Raw genomic sequence first — 22,354 nt, forward strand, 5'->3', positions numbered from 1 at the left:
CCATGCTGTCTCTTCACATCCCTCAATCAGCAGTGAGAATAATCTGTGGGCTTCTGGCTTGTCCTTGAGCTGTACACAGTCACACACTAGGGACTGAGAGGAGAGACAGCGGGCTCTACCTGATGACCTTTCTCTCTCACACTACACTAGTGAAGCCTATAATCTCCCGGGCTGAGGCCTCTGCTTATCCTGATTGCTCAGTTTTTCTTCCTCAGCAGGACCTGGGGTTCCACTCCCTCACAGCCATTGACTCTTCTGCTACATCCACACTCCAACTGCAGCCAGGGCCCTTCTCAGCCCACTCAATATCTTTGTAAGAATTGAAAAAAGGTGTTCCCCTGGAGAGGCGCATGATTGGACCACAGGCTGGATTTCAGGATCTACTCACCCCCTTGGACAGGCACCCCCCGTGCCATGCACATCCTGTACATGTATGGCATCTCTGCTCGCCGCACTTATAAACATTTAAGAAAAGCACCGAGAGATTTGCAAACACTGGAGTACATAAAGAAACAGCTAACTGCAATCATTAGCCCAAGCTCTGCTTTACAATCAAACAGCAATTAATAAGAAAAGCACCCCAAACCCTTAATGCTTTTCAATAATCATTTGTCTACTGCTTTCTATGTGCTGTTCTCTGAAGACACAGACATGACTTGGATCTGCATTCAGTCCCTGAGGGGTTTGGAGTCTAGGAGAGAGGCAGCTGCAGAGAGCTGGAGCTTCAGCTCCCCTAAGGCCTACTTGGGACTCTGCCTTGGGGTCAAGGACAGGGAGACCCTTCCGCAGCCGAAATCCAGGAGTGAGTGCCCTTGAGCAGGGAGCCGCCAGTGCCTTCCTGGGCGGTTCTTTGCTGTCAGGGCTGGGCTTCACTCTGACTTCTGCTCCTCCCAGAGAGAAACGTAGTTCTCCTCACTTTCACCTGCACTCTATTTGCAAGTCCCTCAACTGATTCAACCAGGCTGAATGTGACTTCCCAAATGGGTCAGCCCCTGGAGGTCAGTCACTGGCCCATTGGCAGTGGGCAGCACTTCCCTGCACAACTTTGCAAGTGTAGCAGTGTCAGAGAGATGACACCCTCAACCCGTGCAGGGTTTGAGGACGAGCGAGTTTTGCAACCACGTGTTCCTGGAACAAAATCACCTTTGTATGGTATTAATGTAAAAGTTTCATTTAAAAGACACCAGCTGTGGTCCTACCCAGGTTTATTCATATGGGACCTTCACTGGGTCAACTTAATACTTAACTACTGCTTATTATCCCATCAGTCTTCAGGGACAACCCATGATCTAATTGCCCAGCATTTATGTTGCTTGGTAACCACAAATAGAGAATAATAGTCCTTAAAGGGGCAGTGTGGAATTTCATGCCCCTGCAGTGAAGTACACTTCATTTCCCAGAGCACCCTGTGTTTTTTAATTCAGTGAATAAAAATGTGTAATGAATAATTAATTATGTGCTTGGAGGCACAATAGCTGCCTACTTTTGAATATTCATCAGTGGCATTATTAATTCACTAGAAATCCCAGGGAGGAATGGGATAGGCTTTTAGCCTAGCTGGAGGACTTAAAGATAATGCTTTGCAACGCGCGACAAACTTTTTGAAAGCCCACTTTTCTTTGGGAGACGCTTTCTGGGTAATTTTCCTCTTTTAAGAACATTTTGCAGTGGCCCGATTCCTGCACAGCTGGTGGGACGCAGAGACCACCAGTGACCATGAAAAGGGCCCACTCTGGAACTCCCGCCTGGAAAGTGCATTAATAACCAGGCCTACTCGCCTCCCGCAGCCACGAGTGTGCTAATGGGCGTGCGAGGCCAGGCCACGGGGCGGGAGCCCGTGTTCATGTCCAGAGAAGAAAGCGGAGCGCCTTTCGACAGCTTTGCGCTTGCTACCTCGGGCCGCTCTCCTATCGTGGAGACGGGGCCTACGGTCCTCACTTGCAGCTGTGGAAGGAGGCTTGCTGCCTCCATAGGACCAGAACCCTGACCCCGGCCTCCCTCTGGGTCCGTTGCCTGCGGCCAGGGCACCTCCCTGAGGGGTTCTGTGATCGCCCCGGGGGTTGGTGAAACTCCCGGCCCCCCGCTCTCGGTAAGCCCGAGAAAATCATCCCGGACTGGGTTTCTATCCTGCCCCACGCTCGCGCCCAGCTTCCCTCTAACCCTCTTCTACCGGACGCTGCAAAGTTGCCACCTGCCAATGCCACATTCCCAGGCTCCCTTGCGCCTTCAGTCAGTCATGTGACAGAGTGCTGGCCAATGGGATGCAGGCGGAAGTTGCTGGGCGGAGCTTCTGTGGGGTCTTCTTAAAAGGCGGGGGAGGCGCGCTGTCTTGTCCAGCAGCCTTTCTTCTCTCTTCGGTTTGGGAAGGCGAGGTGGCAGAAGCTCCAGCAGCCATCTTGGACTAGGAGGTAACGCCGAGGGTGAAAACGAGGCGCCCGGAGTTTGGGTAAGAAAGCTAGGAGGAGCCTGGATGACTCTAGAACTGCCTTTACAGCCTGGAATTGCCACCCTCTGGTCTTCTTTCACTGGACATGGAAATGAACCTCCAGCTTGTTTAATCTGAATTGTTCTGGCTTTCTGGTGTTTATTCTAGAACTCAGTTTTAATGGCGATCTTCTGCTTGGGTTCTATCATTGTTCCTCCTTTTTTTTTTTTTTTTTAAGATTTCTTAGCATTTGATCTTTCTGATGTAAGTCCTTTTGTGTTTGAAAAGTGAGTTTCTTGAATAATAACAGCATGTGCAACTAACACAGAAGTAAGAGCCTTAAAATCAAAGCCCTGGTAAGGAGGGCTGGAGACCTCTTGGGTCTCCTTGGAGCCTCAAGATCTTGAATGGAAAAGGAAAGTGGAGACCACCTGATTTAGGCATCTCTGTAAAAATAACTTGGAAAAGTCCTTTAGTTTGGGGCTTTAAATAGTCATTGAAAGATTATTCTAGCCTGTTGAACACACACTCTGAAATGAGAGCTTCCATAGGTCACCATATATGAAATACTAAAGGATACTCATAGTTTATCTATTACCAAGGAAGAAAAAATTCTGCCAGTTATGTCACCATAAGGGTACTGGAGGTCATCTGGAGGAGACCTTCACTCAGAACTTCCAGGCTCTTGAATCCATTGCAGAAAAGAATCTGTGAGTCAAGCATTATTGAAGAGAGGAAGAACTGTCTTGGAAAGTGAAAGGTGAAAATACCAGCTCTCATCAGGGTGTAGATCAGGAGGGAGATGCACCACCTGAGCTTAATGTCAGAGTTTTATTACGGTGCATAATTAAATGGGATATGTATGATCCAGAGGGGCTGGATTTGCCTTGAGACTGGGAAATATTGAGCAAGATTGTGTTTTCTGATTGGGGTTCTGGGCTGGTATTAAGGTTTCAGATCACATCAGTGTCTCTGGTGGTTGGGTGATTGATCCAGTGATTGATCCAGTCAGAGGGTCATGGTCCAACCAAATTTTAGCCTCTAGATTGACGATTTAATAGTCTCTTTCTATTGAGGTCTTGTTCCTGTTTCACTGTCTTCTTAGAGTACTTAAAAAGTAATTTAAGGGCTGTTGAATGCACCCTTACATTTGACCCTTTTCTGTTCCTTAGGCTCCTTTGTCCAGCTCATAAGTTATTCATGAGTTGTTTGCTCTGTATTTTAACAGATATTTTTCCTTTAGAGATTCTGTGTTCTCCAAATTTATTTCTCAATAAAAGGCATCCATGTTTCAGGAATTTTTAATGTGAAAAATGTGCTTTTTAGCCTCCATGAAATATGGTATGTATAGTTATCTACACAGTTGACTTAAGCATCATTATGCAGAACTCCATAACCAACTGTAGCTACTACAAAGAATCACAACAATTTTCTGTTCCATTCTTATCAAGAGAGAGGCGAGGCCTTTCTGAGTTCCAGGCAGTTTTTGTACCACAATGAGAATTCGCAGAAGGAGATCAGTTTCTGGAATTGGGCCCTATTTCTATTTGAAAAAAAAAAATGTCTTTGTCTCTGTATTATTTTCTGTTCTCTTGCTGGTGACCCTATTAGTTTGTCCTCTCTGTTCTACTCAGGAGAACACCCACAGATGGTCAACCATTCCCTAGATCATTTGGTCCTCTCTCCCTCTGCTCTTGAGCTGTGTGTGGGTGGGTGGGGGACTGAGCTGCACTTGTATTTGGTGCTGGAGACGATTTCTATGTCTCAGGTGCCAATCCACATTCTCCCTCAACTACTGGGTCACTTGCAGCTGGTGGACCCAGCTCATGGACAGCTTCCTGCCTCAGTACCTGAGGCTCTTTTCTCTGCTTAGCATTTCCGCATCACCAGAAATTGCTCAGTCCATGGTGGATCAGTGCTCCAGCTTCCTCATCCTCTTATGGAGAAGTCTGTGGCCTGTGCACATGGTTTCTCAGAAGTCCCAGCAGGACTGAGCTCCAGCTTCCCACTCCATAGCCCCTGCCTTATTGGGTTTCTCATGACCCATCTCATTTCCAGTCTCTTGTGCCTCCCGGGCTTGCCTTCCAAGAAGTCTACTGCCCCGAAGTCCTTTTGTCAGGATCTGCTTTGTGGGGAGGGCTCTGTTTGCCAGATAAAGAGTAAGTTCCTGAAGAGTGTCTAGGCTGAAATGGCTTCTCCTGACAGACACAAAAGCTGACACCATTTAAAACATTTTTCTTGTGGCTGCAGCCTAGGTTTTGTGATAGAATGTTGCAGTAATGGCCGCAGGTGGGTTATACCTCCAGGTTCTGTGTTCAGCACCCCTCCTTATTGACTCTGGTCTGGGCCCTATGATTTGTTTGGGTCATTGAAACATGAACAAATATAATGTAAGAAGAGGCAATAAATGCTTACACATTTGACCTTGCTCCTTTGAGGCAGTTCTGCCGATAGAGAAAGAAGCCCAGGCACATTCACGTGGTTACTCACAATCCTCCCCTGCACCAGATTCCAATTTGAAGACACTCCATTTTTTTAAAACAGTCCACATAAGCAAATTTTTATTCATTTGTTGCTGGGCTTCATTTGTGAAACTGTGCCTACCATCTTCTAGCCATAGGTAAGGTAAATCCTGTGCTAGGAAGTCCCTAAGCTGCTGTTTCCTTCGAAGCTCTCTGACTTAGAGAATCCCCCTGGGCTGCTTAGCAGCGTTGCCTAGACAGCAAGAACCCCTCCAAGCCTTCCCTTCCCAGGAGTTCCCATGCCCTTCTCCACCCTACCACCTGGTGGCCCCTAGACAGTGTCATACTGTGAGCAAGCCTGTCAGAGTATCACCCAAATAAATCTCATGGTGTGCTGTTATTGCCTTGTGACAAGATCTTTTCCTCTGCTTAGCCCTGAAAGCCCTTGAGCCCAAACAGTGGGGGAAGTCAGAAAAGACTGGACCCAGAGGGTGGTGCCCTCTAGACGGGCAGCGATGGGTGAATTACCCACCCTGGAAGCTGTGGGTGCTGCAGCCTGGGAAGGCAGGCATAGATGTAGAGTCACAACCAGAGCACTATTTCCAAGAGAGGAGAGTGTGGAGAAGAGTGTGCCAGCTCCTGAGAGTGGGCGCTGCTCAGAAGAGAGAAGAGGGTAGTTGGCGTTAGGAAGAATCACTACAGATCACAAACCATTCACCATGTAGTTAGTTCAACTTACAATTTTTTGACTTTACAATGAAGTGAAAGTCATACACTCTCAGTAGAAATCGTACTTGGAATTTTGAGTTTTGATCTTTTCCTGGACTGATGATATGTGGTTCTGTCCCCCCTGGTGATGGTGGGCAGCAGCAGTGAGCCGCAGCTGCTGTATGCCCGTGATTGTGAAGGAAAACCACTGGCCCTCTGCATGTGCGTGGGGCTGAGGCGGGGTGTGCTGTAGGGTGGGTGCATGCATGCGTTTTCCACTTAGGATGGGTTTGTCAGGACACAGCAGTGTTGTAGGTCTGAGGGCGTCTGTGTGTCCTTCAAGTGGTGTGAATAATGGCTGCAGTTTCCATTTGGATTTCCCCGCTTTCAATGAGACAGTGTTGTGGAACTTAATATCTGGCACACAGTGAATGTCCCTCAGATACTCTTTTTTTCCAGCATCCTCTAGTCAAGCAAAGGTCTTCAGCAGATTTTTTTCTTTCACCAAATTCTGAGTCAAGACACAGTGTGTTCGTATTTCATGAGTGGAAAGCTGTCCATGCGGTCGATTGAAACCACCCTCATCACCCTCCGCATCACCCTCATGAAGTCGCACCTGTATGAAAGTGTTCTAGGAAGCTCAAGGGCGTGGATTTAGATCATTGAAGACTTTCTTGCATGTGTTCTTAGCTCCAGTTGAGACTGAAAGTAATGTTTACATGTATCTTTTATTCCTGGGAGTATAACATTGTGCTAATAATAACTATAAGAAAGCAAGCAAACTGTACATTCTAAATTTATCCCCCTATGCTTTAAGTGAGGAGAGGAAGAATCATGAATAATAAATATGGAGATAAGAGAATGAAACTGGGAAATCAATTTACTGCAAAATATTTGCATATTTTATTAAAAGAAACCGTGTATGAGGCTCATAACTGGGTGTGATGATTTATATTTTGATTTGATTTGTGCACATGTGCCTCTGGGAGAAGTGACGAAGCACAGTCATCCATGTGGGATTTTTTTTCTCTCTCCTTGATATCAAAGACTCGTGGTGCAGCAGGGCTCTGAGGGACCTGGGCGTTGACTGTATAGAACAGGAGCCGGGTCTGGAGGAGTTCTGTGGGTTGGCTGCAGAGCCAGGATTCATCTGGAGGAAAAGCGTTGTTCCAGATTGAAGGAACTGGAGAAGCCAGTCATTCTGAGTATGAGTTCGTCTCTTTGTTCAAAGTTAAGACAAGAATCCTTGTCTCCTGTTCTCCTTATAAAAACACACATGAAGATAGACAAATGCACATCTGGATATGTGTGACATTTATTTTGACAGAGATGAGAGAAGAAATAATTAATTGAATCCATACAAGACACCCCCACCCCTCCTTTTCCCCTCTCCAAGAGCAAGTTGAGGCAAACACATCCTTTTTGGGGGGAAGGGGCGGGGAATTTGTGGGATTTCCCCAAACACTCTCTGTCATATTAAAAAAAAGTTTCAAAAGTGACGTGCCTGTTGGCTACTGGGTGCAAGTACCCAGGGCTGAGGAGTGGTGGCGCAAGTATAGCCTGTGTCTGCAGTTCACATGTCCCCAAGCCCAAAGCTCCTTTTTCTGACCTCCGCTCTGGGGTGATCTGCCTAGGAAATGGCTCTTCCCCTGCAGCTGCTCTACACCGTCCTTGGTGGCCCGTTGCTTAGGGGTCCCCAGATTCTCAGGAACCCCCAGGATTCCTGGCTGACACCTTTTTCAGTTTCCTATAGAGCTCTCCCACTCTTGGGGACCCCACCCTCCTTCGCTCTCGGAGCACAGCTGTGCCGCCTGCCAGCCCAGTTGGCTGTGGCTGTTTGGGTTGGTGCATTTCCCGAGTTGAAGAGTAACACGGCAGCGGCTGTGCAGGGAAGGGGGGTGCTCTTTTAGGAATGCCTTGTTCTAGAGTGGCAGGTCTGGGTTCTGGACCCAGGGCTGGCCTCAATTATCCAAGTGAATTTTGGGAAATATTACATCAGTTGATTTATCCATCCATCCATCCATTCACCCGTTATCACAGAAGAAGCACCTGCCTCCAACGGGGCATCATGCTGGGCACTGAGCACAGAGAGCAAGACACATGTCTGCCCAGGAAGTGCTCCCAGCCTGGTGAGAAATGGGATGGGGCAGCAATGGGCAGGAGTCAGAGGGAGCCAGCAGGAGGGAGAGTTCATGTCACCTTAGCAGGGGGCAGGGGAGAGGTGGCTTTGGAGCTGCCAAATCACAGAAGGGTCTGAAGGATCATGAGCCTTTGTAAATATCTTCCCATAGTAGGAAGTGGACAGCAGAATACTCTTTTAGTCCAGCAGACATTTTCCAAGGTGCCACTGGGGACTCAGGTCCAGGGCTTGTCATTTTGGATGGAAAGATGGTTGGTGTGAGGGGTTCTCCAAGATTCTTGTTATCTGGCTTTTGAACTTGGGTCTCTGCCTTGGTTCGGCAGGACTCAGCCTCCAGTACGTTAGCAGACAAATGTGCCTTTGTGGTGTTGATGAGGAAATTGGGTCCCAGAGAGGGCAGGTGTTACTCATGGAGAGATGAGGTGAAAATAGAGCTAGAAAGAGAGTGAAGGTCAGAGGAAAGGACACGGGCTTCTGTTCATTTAGAAATCAACTCCACACGGCTTTTTAAGAATGGAGTGGGTATTTGATGCCTCCTGGGTCTCTTCCTCCTGGAACTGCTGCGCCATGGGAGTCCTCTGGATGTTGGCTCCTCTGAAAGGAGCTGTCCACCAAAGTATCCTCCCTCTTTCAAACATGGAGTGAGGTGTGGCCCAAGACCAATCAATCCTATTTTCTTCTGAGGAGGCCTTTTTTTTTTTTTTTTTTAGAACAGGGTCTTGCGATGTTGCTCAGGCTGTTTTCAAACTCACAACCCTCCTGCTTTAGCCTCCTGAATCGCTGGGATTGCTCCTGAGAGTCTTGTGGAGAGACAGAAAGGCAGAGGCTGGTGCTGGTCCATCCCAGGCCTGGCCTCCTGACAGATGCTGAGGGGTCCTTGCACCCTCGATGTCCAGAGCCGCCCAGGTGCTGTCCGCATACATCTGGTGCAGCTCTCCCTTCTCAAGAGTGCCTCTGCGTGTGTGGCCTTGGGCCACTCCTCTGTGGCGCTCTGCCTGTTTCCTCATCTGTGCAAGTGATATTTATTAATCCTTCCCTGTGGTGTTGATGTGATGACAAGCAGATCAGTGAGTGAGTGCGTTCTGCAAACTATAAAGTGTGGTGGCTACAGAGGTCGTTATTACTGTGGTTACCATAAAAGGACAGTCAGTGGTCACACAGCACAACCCAAGTGTACAGAGCTGCTTTCTGCTGGTGACTCCATTTAAAATACACTGTGGAGGGACCTGGGGGAGTGCACTGTGCTGAATCTGTAGTTTTGCATTCTGTCATTAAAAGGAATTTCTAAAAATAGGCCCAGGTCAAAAAAGGTGTGCCTGGCAGGGACGTTTTTCAGAGCTTGACCTAAATCCCTCTCATTTTTTCCCCAGGCCGCTTATTTTCCATGGGAGGCAGACCTGACCCAGCTCAGTCTTGTAGTCATTTTCTGCTGTGGAGAGGCCTGGAAACCCTTTCTCTGCACAGTAGGGCGTCAAGTCCCACCTGGCAGCACAACCCTCTGAAGTGCCAGAGCCCGATTTGGCCTTCAGGAGCCTGTTCTTCTTGCTTTAAAATGTCTTCCTCCTTCAATAGAGTTGGAATCGTGAGCACAGAGCCCACGGGCTTCCCTGTGATGTGCCCACGACTCTCTATTTTGTGTCCCCAGCGCAGGCTGCTTTCTGGGTCTCAGACCTGTGCTGGCTAAGCCTTCCCCTTGCAGTCTGTGAACTCACCTGTCTGGGATAGTTCATTCCACACCAATCCCCATTCCCAGACTCCACCTCCTGCTGTCCCCTCTGCCCACCTGAAATCCAAGCCCAAGTGCCAACTCCTCCCAGCCCACTTTCCAGACAGCATTGACTCCTGCCATGTCCATTCTGCTCCACCTGTGCCCACTCTCTCTCTCCATCTTCCCTTCTGGAAAAACCAAAACTTTTTCATTATTGTTGTTATTGGTTTTTGTTTAAAGGGAGGGAAGGAAAAGAATAGCAAACGAGAAGGACAGAGATCTACAATTCCTAAGAACATACTTCCAGAGGTTCCCCTAGTCCACAGAGTATAAAAATGAAGTTCCAAAAAGTCAATGTATTGTTGGCTCATTTAGTGTCTTTGTGAGAGTTAGGAAAACATGACCCTGTGGGACATCACAGTCCTTTTTGAGGTCCTGGCTTGGAAAACAAAATGCAGACCAGACTTCAACCTCTAATCACTGCCTTGCTTGGTAAACTACCTGCACAGCCATATAGGCCAGACTTGAAAATGACTTGCCTGAAATCCCACAACCAGGAATCTTTGAGATGAGAAATTGAGACTTCAGATATGTCAAGTGCTTATTCCTTGAGCTCATGAGGATCCCTCTTCCTTCCCAGGCTGCAGCAGCATTTCAAAAGCAGATGACAGTGCATCCCCTGCCAGTACCTGTGTCCCAGCATCTCAACTTTTTCTAATGAGCAGCAAATAGAGTTTGTTCACCATTGAGCCTTGGGAGTTTGGTGCAGTGTCACTGTGCAGTGCTAAGGTGCCCTGGGGTCAGAGGTTCTTGGGTTGGCTGTATGCTTCAAGTTCACTAGGCCTGTTATGATTTAGACATGAGGTGTCCCCCCAAAGCTCATGTATGAGACAATGAAAGAATTTTCACAAATGAAATGCTTAGATTATGGGAGGTGTAACCTAATTAGTGGATTAATCCACTGATGTGGATTAATTGGGTATAGGCAGGTAGGGTGTGGCTGGAGGTTACTTGGGGATGCCTGAGAGATTTATATTTTGTCCTTGGTGAGTGGAGCACTATCTGCTTCCTGTTGCCATGTCCTGAGTTGCTTTGCTCTGCTACATCTTCTTGCCGTGATCTTCTGCCTCACGTCTGGCTCAGAGCAATGGAGTCAGGCAACCGTGGACTGAACCCCAGAAACTATGAGCCAAAGTAAGCTTTTCCTTTTCTAGGTTGTACTTGTTAGGTCTTTTGGTTACAGAAAACTAACTAAACCAGCCTTCCCAGGTCTCTGGGTGAGTGGATCATACCAACCTGTCCTCCTTGGTCCAGAGCCCGACACCTCCATGAAGCAGCACTGTGCCCTCATCCTCTCCATCCACAGATGCGGAAGCCAGGGCAGCCGGTGAGCATGAAGTTAGACTCCAAAGCCCTCCCTCACTGCCTGGCCCCTAGAAGATCTGAGTTCTCTCTCTGACTTAGCCTCCAACTCACTGTGACTTTGGGACAATGACTATGTCTTTGAGTTTCTTCTTCACTAAAGAAAGAGGCTCGGGCTGGGGATGTGGCTCAAGCAGTAGCGTGCTCGCCTGGCATGTGTGTGTGCGGCCCGGGTTCGATCCTCAGCACCACATACAAACAAAGATGTTGTGTCTGCCGAAAACTAAAATAATAAATATTAAAATTCTCTCTCTCTCTCTTAAAAAAAAAAGAAAGAGGTTCAAAATCTTTCTAGACACCTTTACAGGTTGTTGTAATAACTGAAAGGGAGATCAGTGATATGCAAATATGAGGCATTGCCAATTGATTTCAGCACAGGGGAGCAGTAGCAGGCCAGAGTAGTTGAGCCCTGCCGTATCCTGCCAAAAAGGTCTGTCTCTTTGAAGGCTAGAGTGTGCCCTCCAAACAGCCCAATCAGTGAGGAGGAAGGAAACCCTCAAGGTTACTTTCACTTCTGTAAACCTCAGTGACTGGGAGGCATCCTGAGCAGCTCTAGGCAATCAGATTTGGAAATATATTGAAAGAACATGGTACAGTCTTAGGGTTCAAATCATTCTGTTTTCTAATAATTTTGGTGCTGTGGATATGATGTATAAGGAAACGAATCACTCTACTAAAAAAAAGTACAATTCGTTCTAAATACGATCAAAGATTAGATTAGATGGTGCATTTTAGTGGGGTTCAAACTCCTCCCTGTTTTTCTGCTCAAGTTCCTAATGTCTAATTGCAGCCACTGACTGTCCCACCTGGGTGGTTTTGTTGGAGACCGTAGGCTGTGGCTGTTGAGCATGTGGCCTGGTTAGAGGCTGCCTCTGCTGTGAACTGGATGTTCAGCCTTAAGCAGTGGTGGCTTTTCTGCTGCTGTGACTGAAAGACCAAGCAATAGCCAGCCTCCGGGACCATGGCTGCTGTGGCCTCTGCGTGCCTGGGTAGCTGAGCATGTTGAAAAAACTTCCTAGGCCCCCCTTGTGCAAGAAGGGTGCCCCACTGGTCTCTTCTCAAGAGAATTTTTATTTTACTTCCTTGAGCCTGAGATGGATGTGACCTTGCCAGCTCCTGAGAGGGCCCCCAAGCCATCTTTCTCACGGTCTCTGGGCAAAATCTTGAACATTTCTTTAGTGGGGATAACTGCTTTAACAACTGCAACTTCCCTAGCCCCTTTTTACTCTCCCTGTTTCAAGTCCAAGTTTTTCAAATCTTTCTGCTCTGCTTTCCGCTCCTAATAATTACAATAAATTTGGCTAACAGTAGCCAGCAATATCCATGCCACTGCCTGAATACCATGCTGTCTAGAAATTTCTTCCACCAGATTAAGAACCCCATCACTTTTAAAATTAGCCTCACAGAAAGTCTCAGGACATGTGCAAAATGCAGACAGCTTCTCAGCCCAAACACAACATGAGTGGCCTCTAGTCCAGTTACCAATAGTGTCCTCCTTCTCCTCTGAACCCTCTTGAGCTCTGTCTTCACTGTCCTCTGTCCTTTTGGCATTCTGGTCTTCCAAGCTCCCACAAGAATGGCTCTTAAGTTCTGCTTATAACAACCTAAAGCATTTCCAGCTGGCACTGCTAACCATCTCAAAATTTCTCCCCCAAATTCCAAAAAGCTATAAAAGCTTCTGAACCACATAGGCGGGTTAGTCACAGCAACGACCCCACTTCTCAGTACCAATTTCTGTTTTCATCAGTTTTTTTGCTGCTATGACTAAAAATCTGATGAGAATAATTTTAGAGGAGGAAAAGCTTATTTGGGGGCTCATGGTTTCAGAGGTCTCGGTTCATAGACAGTCAGCTCCTTTCCTTGGGGCTCGAGGTGAGGCAGGAACAGTGTGGCAGAAGAGTGTGGCAGAGGGAAGCAGGGTCAGGAAGCCGAGAGAGAGACTCCACTCACCAGATACAAAATGTATACCCAAAGCCACACCCCAATTCCCACCTCCCCCAGCCATACCCCACCGTTTCATCTACCACTCTTTTAATCCCTATCAGGGGATTAATTCACTGATTGGGTTAAGACCCTCACAACCCACTCATTTCTCCTCTGAACCTTCTTGCACTGTCTACTCGTGAGCTTTAGAGTATACCTCACATCCAAACCGTAACAGGGTGGTTGTGGTCCAGAATGGGACAGATGGCAACATCTGGACACCTTGGTTGTAGGGCCTGGGAGATGGCCCTGGCATGTAGTGAGGAGAGGCTAGGGTTGAGCTACAATGTGCAGGCAGATCCCCACCCTCTCCCCTACCCCCAAAGCTTCTCTGGCCCCAAGTGTCTGTAGTGTAGGTAGAGAACTCTTGTCTGGAAGAAGTCCCTTCCCTTTTCTGGGCCTCATTTTCCTCATCTATAAAATGAGGGTGGGGAGGGTCATGTGATAGCTGATGACCCTCAAAGCTCTGCCATCTAATTTTCTCTCTGGCTCTGGAGTGACTCAGAGGTTCTACATCACCGGCTTCCTGTCCCTGTGACACCAAGACCCCATTATAGCATCTCCAACCCAGGGTGCCCACGTAATGTGGCACTCAGCTGGGAGACACCAGCAGGAGGCTCCTCGAGAGGCAGTCACTAGAAAATGCCACCCTGGGAGGCAGACGCGCTCAGCCCCCAAACCCTCCTTTTGTTTGTTTCCTCTTCTCCTTAAATAAGACACCGGAGCTGCTGCATTTGCAAAAATTTTGGCTATTTGAACCTTTTTGTCCTGGTATCACATGAGCATGGAACCCAGCACATTCTAACTTTCTAGCACATTCCAGCTTTGGTTGATGATATTGATTCTGAGATGGGTCTGAACAGAATAAAGGTCCTCCAGGGCTTATTTGAGGTCAGAGTCCATCCTGTTTGTCTTCCATTCTGTCCCCTTGAGGACTTGCTGAGGCCCTGCCACTTCTCTCTGTTCCAGATGTTCATTGGTTCTCTCTTGTGTGCTTGTGAGCCTGTTGCTCAGGGGACCTGGGTCCTGACTCCCCCCTTTCTTGATTGTGTGATATGGTGAACATGGAGTGTCAGTCCAGGTATCCCTTCTAGACACCTGGTCGTGGAGTGGAGGGTAGTTGGCAGGCAGCAGGTTGGCCTGCTGGAGGATGCCAGAGCGGATGGAGCAAGATGAGCCGCCCCAGCAGAGACTGGCCCAGACCAGCCAAGGCCCACCCGCTGGAGGCTGACTGCAGATGCATGAGTGAGCCTGGGCTGGATCAGAGGAAGCACTTGCTGGAGCCCAGCCTGTGTTGCCTCCCAGCCCCCATGAAGGAACGGCTGCTGTGTGAAGTCCCTTCACTTTGGGCTGTTTTGTTATCTGGCAAAAGCTGAGGGTACAGTTGGTGTACAGTTGAGTGGCATTGAGGCCAGTCATGCTGGAGTGGGGTGGGGAGATTTGGGCAGCTCCTGGGGGAAGTGCAGGAAGGTGAGATTCCAGAGCAGCCACCGCCCCTTTGCATCCTCTGGGCAGCCAAGAGTGCTGAGCAGTTGGGTATCAGATGTCAGAGACCAAAAATTGCATGCGCACAGGGAAAAAAAAAAAAAAAAAAAGTCTGGGTCTAAGGTTGTTATTTATAGCAAAAATTTAAACAGGGAAGCTCTGTCAGTTTCCTGAATTACTGACAGTTGCAGAAATGTTAATACAAATCTTTATAAGACTGGCCAGATGTTCGATATTAAACAAGCATCTGTTTTGTATAAAAGACTTTTTATGCCCCTGCGCACTGTCTTTCTCTCTCTCCCCTTCCCACACCCCCGTCTTGATCCAGGCTAGATGAGGGCAATTGCTGTGGGTAACTGCCTCAGCTAGAGTTTTATTTAGTTTCTGAATGCTGGTGTCCATGGTGTCAAAAATACACCCCAAAAAATAACCCTGGGAAAGGTTAATAATGGCCTTTCTGGTGTCATATTCTGCACTTATGTGTGGTGGTAATTATTATCATTAGGGCTGCAAGAATGTCTAGTTATCTTTCTTAATCACATACTATAAAGAAGTGCTTCTGAACACATATCTATTATTTAATCAAAATTTCACAGTTATTGGCATTTGTGCTCCAGCAGGGCTGTGTTTATTTTCTGTTTGCAAGGGGGAGCACTGCCTCCCAGAGAAGAGGGGGCCTGAGTCCATACCCACTCTCCTCACTGTCATAGCGGGTGACACTTGATGCTATTAATATCAGAGACGCCACACACGTTGTCCCTCCCCACTCCCCCCGTTCGATTGCACTCTAGGAAAAGCACTTTTATTAACAAATAATGGCAAGCGCATGCCATGGTGAGTCCTGCTGCCTGGGAGAGGAGATTGAGAGGCCCAGACCTGGCACGTGCTATTTCCAGAGGCAGAGAACAAGCTGATCAGTGGGGTCACCGTGCTGTGCCCGTGGTGGCCTCTTCAGGCATGCCCACCCCTTGCTTGGCGAGGACAATCCCTTGGAGGTGGGGGACTAACACCTAAAGAGCGCTTTTATGGTTTGGGTGTAGTTTGTCCCCCAAGGGTTCATGAGTTGCAAGCTTGGTCCCCAGGGTAGCTCTAGAGAGATGGTAGATCTCTAAGAGTGGGAGGTCATTGGAGACATCACCCTCGAAGAGGGTAGGCTAGTTCTTGTAGGATGCTGGTTGGTTCTGGAGAGCAACTGGGCCCCCTCCAGGTCCCTTTTTCATGGTCTCCCATTTTCTTGATCTCCACCACGATGCCATCTGCCATAATGTGATGCAGCCAAGGGGGCCTTTGCTGGAGGCTGAATCGATGGAGCAGCCCAATCTTGGAGTTTCCAAAACTGTGAACTAAATAAACCTCTTTTCATTATAAAACACTGTACCTCAGGTATTTTATTAAGGTTTTGAACACTGGACTAATGCAAGGGCCCGCACCTGGCATGTGCATTTGGCTGGACAGCCCCCTCCCAGCCCTGAGGTCCTGCTTCTCCCTCAGCCTCTGCTGCTTCAGAACGGTTCTCCATTGAGGGTCATTTTGTCCTTCAGATGACATTTGTCCATGTCTGGAGACAGTTTTGACTGTCACAGTTTGCAGGGCAGGAATACTGCTCTCATCAGTAGATGGAGGCGGGGGCTGCCCAACACCCTGCGCTGTGCAGGTCTGCCTGCTACGCGCCAGCCGCAGACCCTGGTGGAGAGTCAGAACTCAGGTATTCTGTCCTCCATGGCGAGGCAACCTTGGAAACTGCAGGCTGATGTCAGCAGTGCTCTGAGAGAGGAGCACCCGGGCCCTAATGTGTTCGCACTGGTGATTCTGCCCTACATGTACCTCCTGACGCCCTCCTCCTGGCATTCGGTGGCAAGGGGAATAGCCAGCTGTCCCCAGTTCAGGGTTTTCTGTGATCTGAATGTTTGTGTTGGAATCCTAACCCCCAGTGTAACGGCACCAGGATGTGGGCTGTGGGAGGTGGCTGGGTCACAAGGGCCCCATGAATGGGGCAGTCTCTTACCACAAAGACCAGAGCGTTCCCTCCCCATCGCGCCAGGCAAGGACATGGCTGGGGGTGCTGGCTGTGACCTGGGAAGCAGCCCTCACCTGAAGCAGCCACTGATCTGCTGGCACTGACCTGGGGCTTCCAACCTCCAGAACCTTGAGAAATCAGTTTCTGTTGTGTACGAGCCACCCAGTTTTTGATGATTGTCGCACTAGCTGGGGTGAACTCAAACAGGCCTGACTGTGTGCCAGGAAGCTGTGAGCTGGAACTATGACCTGGCACGGGGCTCGTGCTGTTTGCTCAGGTGTGCATTTTCTCATGGCCAGTGCTTACGAAAGACCCCTCTCTCTCCTCTAGCTTCTGTGTGGCTAGCCATGGCAAGGCGACCTTAGAAACTGCAGGCTGAAGGTGGCAGGGCCTGGGTCCCTCCGTGGCTGGGGAGTAGGGCCTCACCTGCTGCTGACCAGGAGTGTGGCGTTTGGCAAGTGAGAAATCAGCTCCCCGCCAAGCCCCTGAGGCTGGGGGCTCATGATTGCAGCTGCTGATGTTGCCAGGGTTCCTCTTTTGAACCCTGTGGTGGATTGAATTACGTCCTCCCCAAGAGATGTGTCCAGCTCCCAACCCCGGCACCTGTGCTCTTATTTGGGAACAGGGTCATTGCAGGTGTAACTGCGGGTCTTGAGATGAGGTCCTCTGGGAGTTGGGTGGGCCAATGATGAGTGTCCTTGTGAGAGACCAAAGGAGGGGACACAGAGACAGGAGAAGTGCTGCAGACGCTGAGGCCGAGGTGGAAGGGAGCTCCCCGGAGAAGCCAGGAGGGAGGCGCTGCAGGACCCCGCAGGGCCTCCAGAGGGACCCACCCTCCCTGCTCCTGGATTTGGACTTCTGACCTCCAGAACTGCGAGAGGAGCTGTTTCTGTGGTGTTAAGCCACCTGGTTCGTGGTCACTCGTGAGGGCTGCCTTGGGAGGTGGACCTGAGGCACACTGCACTGAGTGATGTCCACTTGTCTGTGGCCTCCCCTTGGCTCTTCCACCTTCTCCCCTGGTTGTCACTGTTTAGTGACTTACACAGCACATGGCATCGGGACAAGGGGCAGAGCATCTAGTCCTTGGCCATCAGCTGGCGCCACTGGCTGAGATGAGCATCATCTCTGGCTCCTGTCGGTGACCAGCTCACGTGTGCCTGAGCTGTCCCTCTGCCTGGCCTGAAGACCTTCCCCATCAGACTCGTGGCGGTCACTGCCATGCTCCTCTTGGGGCATGGGCCAGGCCAGCTGCTCTTCATGGCCACTCTGATGATTCTAGAGTTCCAGGAGTCTGTCTCAGGCCCTCTGCCCGAGCCCACGTCCACTCACTTCTCCACGTCCATTCTGCAGGCGTTGTGTGACTTGCCCTCCCGTCTCCGGGCAGAAAGGGGCTGTGCCTTGCTGCTCCCAGGCCTGCTCCACCGCTTTGGGTTCCTTCTTGCTCTCCACTCTGCTTCCTGTGAGGCTCAGCAGGTTTGTGGGCAGAGGTGTTGGGTCTTGTGCTCCCCCTGGACATGGACCAGCCTGGAGCCCTCTCCCTGCCTCCTGCTTTGCTCCCTCCAGCCGATCTCCAGCCTTCTCTGGTGAGGTGTGCAGCACTCTGGCTGGCTCCCCTGTGGTCATGGTTGAAAGTGCCCTAGGGTTCACGTGTTAGAGGCCAGGTCCCAGGGGGTAGTGTTGGGAGGTGGTGGAACCTTGGAGAGGTGGAGCCTGTGGCAGGGGGCTCATTAGGGGACTTGGTGATGTGCCTTCAGAAGAGAGAGTGGGAGCCAGTCTCTCTGCAGTTTCCTGTTTGGAGGTGTCCTCTTTCTCTCACCAGTGCACTCTCACCATGATGTCACACAGCCAAAAGGGCCCTCACCAGAGCTGAGCTGATGTTGACACCCTGCTCTTGAGCCACCCAAACTAAATAAACCCTTTTTATTTAAAAAAAAGTTAGCCTGCCTCAGGTATTTTGTTATAGTAATGAAAAATGGACTAAATCTCCAGTGTACATGCCCTGTGTATTTCCTGGTTGTTGAGTGTGCATGGGACCTATGACTATGTTAGACATAAGTGCTATAATTAGGTTACTTATATGGCTATGGCAAAGGTATATTTCAGGTGTAATTAAGGTCTCTAATCAGTAGATTATAAGCTAACAAAAAAGGAAATGCTACTGGGTGGGCATGGCCTAATCAGGCTAGCTCTTTAAAAGCAAGATGTTCTCCAAAGGGTCTTGAAGAAGGAAGCTACCAGGAGTTCTACCTCCTGGGCAGGAATAGTAGCCTCAGGTAAGCCTGCTGCCTCAGCCCATACCTTGACTGTGGCCCCATGAGACCCTGAGCAGAGAACTCAGCTAAGCCAGTCATGGTCTCCTGTCCATGGACATTGTGAAATAATAAACGTGGGTGGTATAGCCACTAAGTTCGCTCTTCAGCAATAGAAAATGGATATAGATGGGACAAAGTTGGTGCAGACTGACTGTTTCACCTGCCTTCTCTCCTTGAATCTACTTTTTTTTTTAATATTTATTTTTTAGTTGAAGTTGGACAAAATACCTTTATTTTATTTATTTATTTTTATATGGTGCTGAGGATTGAACCCAGGGCTTCACATGTCTAGGCGAGTGCTCTACCGCTGAGCTACAACCCCAGCCCTCAGGATTCTACTTTTTAAGACACAGTTCCCAGCTCATATTTCTACCAGTTACATAAAAAATTGGTTCTTGATTTCAGTGGATTCTCTTCCAACTGGTGCCTGGTTCCCTCCTTGAGATGAGACTTCCCAAACCCAGTCCCTCTCCACTTCCTCCTGGCCAGCTGAGGCTGGTGATTCAGTGGTGTCCTCTGACTGGCCCTCTGGTGGAGACCTTATTAAGGCAGGGTCAGCCCTCCTGGGCCAGGCCCTGGGGGAGGGAGTTCTTCCCTGGGTGGAGCTGATCCTTTGTCGTGACACTCTGATGCCACTTGTGTTCTGTGTCACACCAAAAACAACCCCTCCCCCCAGAAATGAAAGCTGGGGACATTACTGTTTAATCACAGCACACCCCCTTATTACGTGGGCTATCATTACAGTCTGGGGAAGTCTCAGCACAGCCCAGGATGGGGGATTGTTAAAGTGATTGAAACATGGAAATGAATCTGAACACAAAGGCCTAAATCTTACCTGGGTTAGCATTATTGTTATAATAAATAATCATAACAATCCCATACATTTTATAGCTGATGAAATCCTTCTTATAGATTACTTCATTTGACTAGGTTAGGGAGAATAAATCTTAAGGTTTAATTTCTCTTGGAAATATCAATCTCTGGTCTATTCTGTACCTGGCTGCCTTTTTAATGGTCCCAAAGCACAACTTCTCCTTTCATTCCCCAGCTCAGAAACTTCTAAGAACTTTCCATGTCTAGAGAACAAGCCCTGACTCCTTGTCGGGGCAGGCAAGACCGGCAGGGCCTGGCCTAGCCTGCTTCCCACCTGCGCCTCCGAGGCTCTCCTCACGTTCTCTCTTCACGCCGACCTTGTCCTTTTGCCAGCTGGTCCTCTGCTCTTATCCCGAGCTGGCACCTTACCCATCAGCCCTGCGTGAGGACTCGTTCCCCTCACCTCATGTGCACAAGTCTTCAGACCCCTGCCTGAGTCTCCTGGGCCTGGAGCTCATCAGCACCTTCTCTGCTGCCCACTGAGGTCAGCCTCCCCGGTGTGAAAATACCAGGCGCAACTCAAGACGCACACCACCCTGCAAGAGCTTCTCAGCATGGAGTCAGGGTCTGGCCACGAGGAAGCAGGACTTGGTAAGACTCTGGCGGCTGCCTGGACTGTGAACCTTGGTCACCTCCACCCTGTGATGGTAGGCCTCTAGGATGACAAGATGGGACTGGACAGGGACATCATGCCCTGTGGCTCACCTTTCCCTTCTGGGCTCACATTCTTTGTCTTCTGTTGGTCACTCAGCCCCTGTTGGAACAGGAGTCCCCCTCTTCCTGCTTCCTCAGAACAGTGGCTCACAGTTCCAGAACTGCAATTTCTCAGACCCCAAAGAAAGTCCTGCTCACTTTTGCAGTTTCTGAGTTTGGATGGATGGACCCCTGTTCTAGAACAATAGCGTGCTTATTTCCTCTACCTGTGAGCTTGTTGGGGGCTGGACCTGCCCTTGACTGTGCTTTCTATTGCCTGCTTCTGATAACCGGCCCTCCCTCCCTGACGAGTGCCTGGCCTGTGTCGCTGAAGCTTTTCCTGTGAAGGAGCAGGCAGTGCGTGCTTTGGGCTTTGTAGGCCATAAGCACTCTGCTGTTGACACTCGGTGTGGCCACTGTAGTGTGACAGCAGCCACAGCCAGCACTTAAACCAGCGGGTGCAAGTGCATTTGCACTGGCTTTGGCTATCACTAGGGACCTGGGTTCTGCCGCGTGTCCAGCCAAGTGCTACAGGTGTGCGTAGAGAGGTGGATGCTTGAAAGAAGGACAAGCCTAAGAGTTTCCGGGGACCAAGTGTCCCAAGCCCTGGAGTCAAGGCCAGAGCCTTACTACCAGGAAAACATTTACACAGGAGGGAAAAATAAGACCTCTCTGGGCCCCGGGGGGCATTCTCAGGAGGGTGGTCACTGAGAGAAGCCAGGGCCCTGGGTTGCGGCTTGGGAGGAGAGTTGGGTGCACAGCGAGACAGCCTCATGGGCGGCGAGGGGAGTAATAGTGGAGGCAGGGGGAGGTGGGCCACTCCCCACCCAGGAGCGCCTTGCAAGCTCACTGTGGCCTGTTGAGGAGGGGGCTGCTCTCTGGATTGATCTTCTGGCAGTACAGACCTCATCAGGCTGCCTTCACTCACCTCAGAGCCAAGACAGTGGCCTCAAAGTCCCCAGAATGGCAGGAGCTGGGTCCTTGAGGGCTCCCTGCACTGCTATCAACACAATCCTGTATAAAGCCTGGATCCTAGAGCCGGTCCCCCCGAGGATGCTGCCTGGCACCCCCTAGCCCTTTACTGACTGCTCGGGCTTCTCCCCATGTCCCCTTCACCTGGAACTCCCACGGGTTCTTCAAGGTATCAGCAGTGGTGATTCCTGCTCCCATTTTCCCTGGGAAGAAACAGGCCTGGAGACTGGAAGGGGAATTTGCTTAGGGCCGCAACTGTGGTGCTGCCTCCTGGTCCCCAGTGGGGCAGAGCAGCGGCCCTCCTCCAGCCACTGCCCCAGCATGTCATGATGCCCAAGTGTGGCCACTGGCCTCGCAGGGGATGAGCAGACCCCCTGGCCCTGGGGAAAGCTCCGTGTGCAGAGGTGCCTCCTTCAGAGGGCTGAGACACTGTGACAAGCGCAGGTGAGGATTTCAAGGGGACTCCTTCCAAAGGAGGAGCTGGCACTGCCGGGGTGTGGCGAGAAGAGTGAAGACCCAGACAGGGAAAGGTCAGCAGAGTTCAGAGCTGAAAGTGGAGTCCTTCCAGGTCTTCCCAGGTTCTTGGTGGCCACAGGGGTTCCTCTCCTCCTCCAGGAAGGCCTGGCAAGAGGAACACAAAAGGAGTCACTTAGCAGTGCCGAAGTGATGGGCATGCTCCGTGTGGGGCTTCCCGGTCATTAGTGTGATTGTCTCCAGTAACACCTCGTTGTTCTTTCCCTACAAGTGAAGAGCAGGAGGAGACCTTTAACAAGTTAAATGTGGATTACAAAGTTTGATTTGGGGTGAGTTCAGGACCCACCACTTAAGAACATTGGAAAGACAACTTGAAATAGAATGATCTACTCAATACTTTTAGAAATGAAACAGGTGAAGGCAGCTTCTCGTGATCTACTTTATCTTTTCAATTTTTCCCTTTAATGGACAAATTGCAGATTCCTTTGGCGACTCCAGTAGAGACCATGACCATGTCCTCTTGTGGGGAAGGGAGGCCCCACTCCCGAATTCCTTCTTTTGCCAAGATCCCCACCTGGCCCCGATGGCTTCTTCTCGGCTCCCCTCCCTCCTCCTCGGGGTTCGAGCCCCGCCTCCCAACTCTCAACATTTTAAAAATTCTTAATGATGCAACCTGAAGT

General features: G+C 49.8%; 1 long non-coding RNA gene across 1 annotated transcript in view; it reads left to right on the forward strand.

Moving 5' to 3' along the window:
* The first annotated feature begins 2,336 nt into the window (after positions 1-2,336).
* Positions 2,337-22,354, forward strand: part of LOC107150399 — a 91,053-nt gene continuing 71,035 nt past the window's right edge. The window contains exon 1 of the long non-coding RNA XR_001504582.2: positions 2,337-2,446. This is a non-coding gene — a long non-coding RNA (uncharacterized LOC107150399). The remainder of the gene's footprint in view (positions 2,447-22,354) is intronic.

This window comes from Marmota marmota, unplaced genomic scaffold (genome assembly GCF_001458135.2).
Source record: "Marmota marmota marmota unplaced genomic scaffold, marMar, whole genome shotgun sequence".
Classification (NCBI taxonomy): domain Eukaryota; kingdom Metazoa; phylum Chordata; class Mammalia; order Rodentia; family Sciuridae; genus Marmota; species Marmota marmota.